The sequence below is a fragment of the Taudactylus pleione genome, unplaced genomic scaffold (genome assembly GCF_031769625.1).
Source record: "Taudactylus pleione unplaced genomic scaffold, aTauple2 ptg001666l, whole genome shotgun sequence".
NCBI classification, from domain to species: domain Eukaryota; kingdom Metazoa; phylum Chordata; class Amphibia; order Anura; family Myobatrachidae; genus Taudactylus; species Taudactylus pleione.
In genome coordinates, this window is record NW_028286063.1 from 205,001 (window position 1) to 212,500 (window position 7,500).

Sequence of the window (7,500 nt, forward strand, 5' to 3'; positions counted from 1 at the left end):
GACTTGCCCAAACTCGTCTGATCTTGGAAGCTATGCAGTGTTGGGACTGGTTACTACTTGGATGGGAGACTACCTAGGAATCCCAGGTGCTGTAGGTAATTTTAAACTGCCATAACATTCTTTTCTATTACATTTTACATTTAATTTTTTCAACTTATCAATGAATTTACTTGTGTTAAGAAGTAAAAGTGGTCTAAATTTAATGCTTTTGAGCACCTACAGCCAAACCACAGTGGACATGCCCAATCTCGTCTGATCTTGGAAGCTATGCAGTGTTGGGCCTGGTTAGTACTTGTATGGGAGACCACCTGGGAATACCAGGAGCTGTAGGTAATTTTATACTGCCAGAACATTCTTTTCAATTACATTTTACATTTAAATTTTTCAACTTATCAATGAATTTACTTGAGTTAAGAAGTAATAGAGGTCTAAAGTTAATGTTTTTGAGCACCTACTGCCAAACCACACTGGACATGCCCAATCTCGTCTGATCTTGGAAGCTATGCAGTGTTGTGCCTGGTTAGTACTTGGATGGGAGACCACCTGGGAATACCAGGTGCTGTAGGTAATTTTATGCAGCCATAACATTCTTTTCTATTACATTTTACATTTAATTTTTTCAACTTATCAATGAATTTACTTGAGTTAAGAAGTAAAAGAGGTCTAAAGTTAATGTTTTTGAGCACCTACTGCCAAACCACACTGGACATGCCCAATCTCGTCTGATCTTGGAAGCTATGCAGTGTTGGACCTGGTTAGTACTTCGATAGGAGACCACCTAGGAATCCCAGGTGCTGTAGGTAATTTTATACTGCCATAACATTCTTTTCTATTACATTTTACATTTCATTTTTTCAACTTATCAATGAATTTACTTGAGTTAAGAAGTAATAGAGGTCTAAAGTTAATGTTTTTGAGCACCTACAGCCAAACCACACTGGACATGCCCAATCTCGTCTGATCTTGGAAGGTATGCAGTGTTGGGCCTCGTTAGTACTTGGATGGGAGACCACCTGGGAATACCAGGAGCTGTAGGTAATTTTATACTGCCATAACATTCTTTTCTATTACATTTTACATTTAATTTTTCAACTTATCATTGAATTTACTTGAGTTAAGAAGTAAAAGAGGTCTAAAGTTAATACTTTTGAGCACCTACAGCCAATCCACACTGGACATGCCCAATCTCATCTGATCTTGGAAGCTATGCAGTGTTGGGCATGGTCAGTACTTGGATGGGAGACCACCTGTGAAAACCAGGTGCAGTAGGTAATTTTATACTGCCATAACATTCTTTTCTATTACATTTTACATTTAATTTTTTCAACTTATCAATGAATTTACTTGAGTTAAGAAGTAATAGAGGTCTAAAGTTAATGTTTTTGAGCACCTACAGCCATACCACACTGGACATGCCCAATCTCGTCTAATCTTGGAAGCTATGCAGTGTTGGGACTGGTTAGTACTTGGATGGGAGACTACCTAGGAATCCAAGGTGCTGTAGGTAATTTTATACTGCCATAACATTCTTTTCTATTACATTTTACATTTAATTTTTTCAACTTATCAATGAATTTACTTGTGTTAAGAAGTAAAAGCGATCTAAATTTAACGCTTTTGAGTACCTACAGCCAAACCACAGTGGACATGCCCAAGCTCGTCTGATCTTGGAAGCTATGCAGTGTTGGGCCTGGTTAGTACTTGGATGGGAGACCACCTGGGAATACCAGGAGCTGTAGGTAATTTTATACTACCATAACATTCTTTTCTATTACATTTTACATTTAATTTTTTCAACTTATAAATGAATTTACTTGAGTTAAGAAGTAATAGAGGTCTAAATTTAATGCTTTTGAGCACCTACAGCCAAACCACAGTGGACATGCCCAATCTCGTCTGATCTTGGAATCTATGCAGTGTTGGGCCTGGTTAGTAATTGGATGGGAGACCACCTGGGAATACCAGGAGCTGTAGGTAGTTTTATACTGCCAGAACATTCTTTTCTATTACATTTTACATTTAATTTTTTCAACTTATCAATGAATTTCCTTGAGTTAAGAAGTAATAGAGGTCTAAAGTTAATGGTTTTGAGCACCTACAGCCAAACCACACTGGACATGCCCAATCTCGTCTGATCTTGGAAGCTATGCAGTGTTGGGCCTGGTTAGTACTTGGATGGGAGACCACCTGGGAATACTAGGTGCTGTAGGTCATTTTATACTGCCATAACATTCTTTTCTATTACATTTTACATTTCATTTTTCAACTTATCATTGAATTTACTTGAGTTAAGAAGTAAAAGAGGTCTAAAGTTAATGTTTTTGAGCACCTACAGCCAAACCACACTGGACATGCCCAATCTTGTCTGAACTTGGAAGCTAGGCAGTGCTGGGCCTGGTTAGTACTTGGATGGGAGACCACCTGGGATTACCAGGTGCTGTAGGTAATTTTATACTGCCATAACATTCTTTTCTATTACATTTTAAATTTAATTTTTTCAACTTATCAATGAATTTACTTGAGTTAAGAAGTAATAGATGTCTAAAGTTAATGTTTTTGAGCACCTACAGCCAAACCAGACTGGACATGCCCAATCTCGTCTGATCTTGGAAGCTATGCAGTGTTGGGCCTGGTTAGTACTTGGATGTGAGACCACCTGGGAATACCAGGAGCTGTAGGTAATTTTATACTGCCATAACATTCTTTTCTATTAAATTTTACATTTAATTTTTCAACTTATCATTGAATTTACTTGAGTTAAGAAGTAAAAGAGGTCTAAAGTTAATGTTTTAGAGCACCTACAGCCAAACCACACTGGACATGCCCAATCTCGTCTGATCTTTGAAGCTATGCAGTGTTGGGCCTGGTTAGTACTTTGATGGGAGACCACCTGGGAATACCAGCTGCTGTAGGTAATTTTATACTGCCATAACATTCTTTTCTATTACATTTTACATTTAATTTTTTCAACTTATCAATGAATTTACTTGTGTTAAGAAGTAAAAGCGGTCTAAATTTAACGCTTTTGAGCACCTACAGCCAAACCACAGTGGACATGCCCAATATCATCTGATCTTGGAAGCTATGCAGTGTTGGGCCTGGTTAGTACTTGGATGGGAGACCACCTGGGAATACCAGGAGCTGTAAGTAATTTTATACTACCATAACATTCTTTTCTATTACATTTTACATTTAATTTTTTCAACTTATCAATGAATTTACTTGAGTTAAGAAGTAATAGAGGTCTAAAGTTAATGTTTTTGAGCACCTACAGCCAAACCACACTGGACATGCCCAATCTCGTCTGATCTTGGAAGCTATGCAGTGTTGGGACTGGTTAGTACTTGGATGGGTGACTACCTAGGAATCCCAGGTGCTGTAGGTAATTTTAAACTGCAATAACATTCTTTTCTATTACTTTCTACATTTCATTTTTTCAACTTATCAATGAATTTACTTGAGTTAAGAAGTAAAAGAGGTCTAAAGTTAATCCTTTTGAGCACCTACAGCCAATCCACACTGGACATGCCCAATCTCGTCTTATCTTGGTAGCTATGCAGTGTTGGGTATGGTCAGAACTTGGATGGGAGACCACCTGGGAAAACCAGGTGCAGTAGGTAATTTTATACTGCCATAACTTTCTTTTCTATTACATTTTACATTACATTTTTTCAACTTAGCAATGAATTTACTTGAGTTAAGAAGTAAAAGATGTCTAAAGTTAATATTTTTCAGCACCTATAGCCCAACCACACTGGACATGGCCAATGTCGTTTGATCTTGGAAGCTATGCAGTGTTGGGCATGGTCAGTACTTGGATGGGAGACCACCTGGGAATACCAGGAGCTGTAGGTAATTTTATACTGCCAGAACATTCTTTTCTATTACATTTTACATTTAATTTTTTCAACTTATCAATGAATTTACTTGAGTTAAGAAGTTATAGAGGTCTAAATTTAATGCTTTTGAGCACCTACAGCCAAACCACACTGGACATGCCCAATCTCGTCTGATCTTGGAAGCTATGCAGTGTTGGGCCTGGTTTGTACTTGGATCGGAGACCACCTGGGAATACCAGGTACTGTAGGTAATTTTAGACAGCCAAAACATTCTTTTCTATTACATTCTACATTTCATTTTTTCAACTTATCAATGAATTTACTTGAGTTAAGAAGTAAAAGAGGTCTAAAGTTAATTGTTTTGAGCACCTACAGCCAAACCACACTAGACATGCCCAATCTCGTCTGATCTTGGAAGCTATGCAGTGTTGGGCCTGGTTAGTACTTGGATGGGAGACCACCTGGGAATACTAGGTGCTGTAGGTAATTTTATACTGCCATAACATTCTTTTCTATTACATTTTACATTTCATTTTTCAACTTTTCTTTGAATTTACTTGAGTTAAGAAGTAAAAGAGGTCTAAAGTTAATGTTTTTGAGCACCTACAGCCAAACCACACTGGACATGCCCAATCTCATCTTATCTTGGTAGCTATGCAGTGTTGGGGCTCATCAACACTTGGATGGGAGACCACCTGGGAAAACAAGGTGCAGTAGGTAATTTTATACTCCCATAACATTCTTTTCTATTACATTTTACATTTAATTTTTTCAACTTATCAATTAATTTACTTGAGTTAAGAAGTAATACAGGTCTAAAGTTAATGTTTTTGAGCACCTACAGCCAAACCACAGTGGACATGCCCAATCTCGTCTGATCTTGGAAGCTATGCAGTGTTGGGCCTGGTAAGTACTTGGATGGGAGACCACCTGGGAATACCAGGAGCTGTAGGTAATTTTATACTGCCAGAACATTCTTTTCTATTACATTTTACATTTAATTTTTTCAACTTAACAATGAATTTACTTGAGTTAAGAAGTAATAGAGGTCTAAATTTAATGCTTTTGAGCACCTACAGCCAAACCACACTGGACATGCCCAATCTCGTCTTATCTTGGTAGCTATGCAGTGTTGGGTAAGGTCAGAACTTGGATGGGAGACCACCTGGGAAAACCAGGTGCAGTAGGTAATTTTATACTGCCATAACATTCTTTTCTATTACATTTTACATTTAATTTTTTCAACTTATCAATGAATTTACTTGAGTTAAGAAGTAATACAGGTCTAAAGTTATTATTTTTGAGCACCTACAGCCAAACCACACTGGACATGCCCAAACTCGTCTGATCTTGGAAGCTATGCAGTGTTGGGACTGGTTACTACTTGGATGGGAGACCACCTAGGAATCCCAGGTGCTGTAGGTAATTTTAAACTGCCATAACATTCTTTTCTATTACATTTTACATTTAATTTTTTCAACTTATCAATGAATTTACTTGTGTTAAGAAGTAAAAGTGGTCTAAATTTAATGCTTTTGAGCACCTACAGCCAAACCACAGTGGACATGCCCAATCTCGTCTGATCTTGGAAGCTATGCAGTGTTGGGCCTGGTTAGTACTTGTATGGGAGACCACCTGGGAATACCAGGAGCTGTAGGTAATTTTATACTGCCAGAACATTCTTTTCAATTACATTTTACATTTAAATTTTTCAACTTATCAATGAATTTACTTGAGTTAAGAAGTAATAGAGGTCTAAAGTTAAGGTTTTTGAGCACCTACTGCCAAACCACACTGGACATGCCCAATTTCGTCTGATCTTGGAAGCTATGCAGTGTTGTGCCTGGTTAGTACTTGGATGGGAGACCACCTGGGAATACCAGGTGCTGTAGGTAATTTTATGCAGCCATAACATTCTTTTCTATTACATTTTACATTTAATTTTTTCAACTTATCAATGAATTTACTTGAGTTAAGAAGTAAAAGAGGTCTAAAGTTAATGTTTTTGAGCACCTACAGCCAAACCACACTGGACATGCCCAATCTCGTCTGATCTTGGAAGCTATGCAGTGTTGGACCTGGTTAGTACTTCGATAGGAGACCACCTAGGAATCCCAGGTGCTGTAGGTAATTTTATACTGCCATAACATTCTTTTCTATTACATTTTACATTTCATTTTTTCAACTTATCAATGAATTTACTTGAGTTAAGAAGTAATAGAGGTCTAAAGTTAATGTTTTTGAGCACCTACAGCCAAACCACATTGGACATGCCCAATCTCGTCTGATCTTGGAAGGTATGCAGTGTTGGGCCTCGTTAGTACTTGGATGGGAGACCACCTGGGAATACCAGGAGCTGTAGGTAATTTTATACTGCCATAACATTCTTTTCTATTACATTTTACATTTAATTTTTCAACTTATCATTGAATTTACTTGAGTTAAGAAGTAAAAGAGGTCTAAAGTTAATACTTTTGAGCACCTACAGCCAATCCACACTGGACATGCCCAATCTCATCTGATCTTGGAAGCTATGCAGTGTTGGGCATGGTCAGTACTTGGATGGGAGACCACCTGGGAAAACCAGGTGCAGTAGGTAATTTTATACTGCCATAACATTCTTTTCTATTACATTTTACATTTAATTTTTTCAACTTATCAATGAATTTACTTGAGTTAAGAAGTAATAGAGGTCTAAAGTTAATGTTTTTGAGCACCTACAGCCATACCACACTGGACATGCCCAATCTCGTCTAATCTTGGAAGCTATGCAGTGTTGGGACTGGTTAGTACTTGGATGCGAGACTACCTAGGAATCCAAGGTGCTGTAGGTAATTTTATACTGCCATAACATTCTTTTCTATTACATTTTACATTTAATTTTTTCAACTTATCAATGAATTTACTTGTGTTAAGAAGTAAAAGCGATCTAAATTTAACGCTTTTGAGTACCTACAGCCAAACCACAGTGGACATGCCCAAGCTCGTCTGATCTTGGAAGCTATGCAGTGTTGGGCCTGGTTAGTACTTGGATGGGAGACCACCTGGGAATACCAGGAGCTGTAGGTAATTTTATACTACCATAACATTCTTTTCTATTACATTTTACATTTAATTTTTTCAACTTATAAATGAATTTACTTGAGTTAAGAAGTAATAGAGGTCTAAATTTAATGCTTTTGAGCACCTACAGCCAAACCACAGTGGACATGCCCAATCTCGTCTGATCTTGGAATCTATGCAGTGTTGGGCCTGGTTAGTACTTGGATGGGAGACCACCTGGGAATACCAGGAGCTGTAGGTAGTTTTATACTGCCAGAACATTCTTTTCTATTACATTTTACATTTAATTTTTTCAACTTATCAATGAATTTCCTTGAGTTAAGAAGTAATAGAGGTCTAAAGTTAATGGTTTTGAGCACCTACAGCCAAACCACACTGGACATGCCCAATCTCGTCTGATCTTGGAAGCTATGCAGTGTTGGGCCTGGTTAGTACTTGGATGGGAGACCACCTGGGAATACTAGGTGCTGTAGGTCATTTTATACTGCCATAACATTCTTTTCTATTACATTTTACATTTCATTTTTCAACTTATCATTGAATTTACTTGAGTTAAGAAGTAAAAGAGGTCTAAAGTTAATGTTTTTGAGCACCTACA

At 37.5% G+C, this 7,500-nt stretch overlaps 2 non-coding genes and 26 pseudogenes across 2 annotated transcripts; all 28 read left to right on the top strand.

The window, feature by feature from the left end:
• LOC148440390 (5S ribosomal RNA) overlaps positions 1-98 on the top strand; it is a 119-nt pseudogene extending 21 nt beyond the window's left edge.
• A 116-nt stretch (positions 99-214) lies between these two features.
• On the top strand, positions 215-333 carry LOC148440391 (5S ribosomal RNA; annotated as a pseudogene).
• Positions 334-449: 116 nt separating this feature from the next.
• Positions 450-568, top strand: LOC148440392 (5S ribosomal RNA; annotated as a pseudogene).
• Positions 569-684: 116 nt separating this feature from the next.
• Positions 685-803, top strand: LOC148440393 (5S ribosomal RNA; annotated as a pseudogene).
• A 116-nt stretch (positions 804-919) lies between these two features.
• On the top strand, positions 920-1,038 carry LOC148440394 (5S ribosomal RNA; annotated as a pseudogene).
• Positions 1,039-1,153: 115 nt separating this feature from the next.
• Positions 1,154-1,272, top strand: LOC148440395 (5S ribosomal RNA; annotated as a pseudogene).
• A 116-nt stretch (positions 1,273-1,388) lies between these two features.
• Positions 1,389-1,507, top strand: LOC148440396 (5S ribosomal RNA; annotated as a pseudogene).
• Positions 1,508-1,623: 116 nt separating this feature from the next.
• On the top strand, positions 1,624-1,742 carry LOC148440397 (5S ribosomal RNA; annotated as a pseudogene).
• Positions 1,743-1,858: 116 nt separating this feature from the next.
• LOC148440398 (5S ribosomal RNA) lies at positions 1,859-1,977 on the top strand (annotated as a pseudogene).
• A 116-nt stretch (positions 1,978-2,093) lies between these two features.
• On the top strand, positions 2,094-2,212 carry LOC148440399 (5S ribosomal RNA). Its single transcript, XR_015876171.1, has one exon. It is a non-coding gene; the product is annotated as a 5S ribosomal RNA (ribosomal RNA).
• A 115-nt stretch (positions 2,213-2,327) lies between these two features.
• LOC148440400 (5S ribosomal RNA) lies at positions 2,328-2,446 on the top strand (annotated as a pseudogene).
• A 116-nt stretch (positions 2,447-2,562) lies between these two features.
• On the top strand, positions 2,563-2,681 carry LOC148440401 (5S ribosomal RNA; annotated as a pseudogene).
• A 115-nt stretch (positions 2,682-2,796) lies between these two features.
• Positions 2,797-2,915, top strand: LOC148440402 (5S ribosomal RNA; annotated as a pseudogene).
• A 116-nt stretch (positions 2,916-3,031) lies between these two features.
• LOC148440403 (5S ribosomal RNA) lies at positions 3,032-3,150 on the top strand (annotated as a pseudogene).
• A 116-nt stretch (positions 3,151-3,266) lies between these two features.
• Positions 3,267-3,385, top strand: LOC148440404 (5S ribosomal RNA; annotated as a pseudogene).
• Positions 3,386-3,971: 586 nt separating this feature from the next.
• On the top strand, positions 3,972-4,090 carry LOC148440405 (5S ribosomal RNA; annotated as a pseudogene).
• Positions 4,091-4,206: 116 nt separating this feature from the next.
• LOC148440406 (5S ribosomal RNA) lies at positions 4,207-4,325 on the top strand (annotated as a pseudogene).
• Positions 4,326-4,675: 350 nt separating this feature from the next.
• On the top strand, positions 4,676-4,794 carry LOC148440407 (5S ribosomal RNA; annotated as a pseudogene).
• A 351-nt stretch (positions 4,795-5,145) lies between these two features.
• On the top strand, positions 5,146-5,264 carry LOC148440408 (5S ribosomal RNA; annotated as a pseudogene).
• Positions 5,265-5,380: 116 nt separating this feature from the next.
• Positions 5,381-5,499, top strand: LOC148440409 (5S ribosomal RNA; annotated as a pseudogene).
• Positions 5,500-5,615: 116 nt separating this feature from the next.
• LOC148440410 (5S ribosomal RNA) lies at positions 5,616-5,734 on the top strand (annotated as a pseudogene).
• A 116-nt stretch (positions 5,735-5,850) lies between these two features.
• Positions 5,851-5,969, top strand: LOC148440411 (5S ribosomal RNA; annotated as a pseudogene).
• A 116-nt stretch (positions 5,970-6,085) lies between these two features.
• On the top strand, positions 6,086-6,204 carry LOC148440412 (5S ribosomal RNA; annotated as a pseudogene).
• A 115-nt stretch (positions 6,205-6,319) lies between these two features.
• LOC148440413 (5S ribosomal RNA) lies at positions 6,320-6,438 on the top strand (annotated as a pseudogene).
• Positions 6,439-6,789: 351 nt separating this feature from the next.
• On the top strand, positions 6,790-6,908 carry LOC148440414 (5S ribosomal RNA; annotated as a pseudogene).
• A 116-nt stretch (positions 6,909-7,024) lies between these two features.
• Positions 7,025-7,143, top strand: LOC148440415 (5S ribosomal RNA; annotated as a pseudogene).
• A 116-nt stretch (positions 7,144-7,259) lies between these two features.
• On the top strand, positions 7,260-7,378 carry LOC148440416 (5S ribosomal RNA). Its single transcript, XR_015876172.1, has one exon. It is a non-coding gene; the product is annotated as a 5S ribosomal RNA (ribosomal RNA).
• A 115-nt stretch (positions 7,379-7,493) lies between these two features.
• The window catches only part of LOC148440417 (5S ribosomal RNA), a 119-nt pseudogene continuing 112 nt past the window's right edge, over positions 7,494-7,500 (top strand).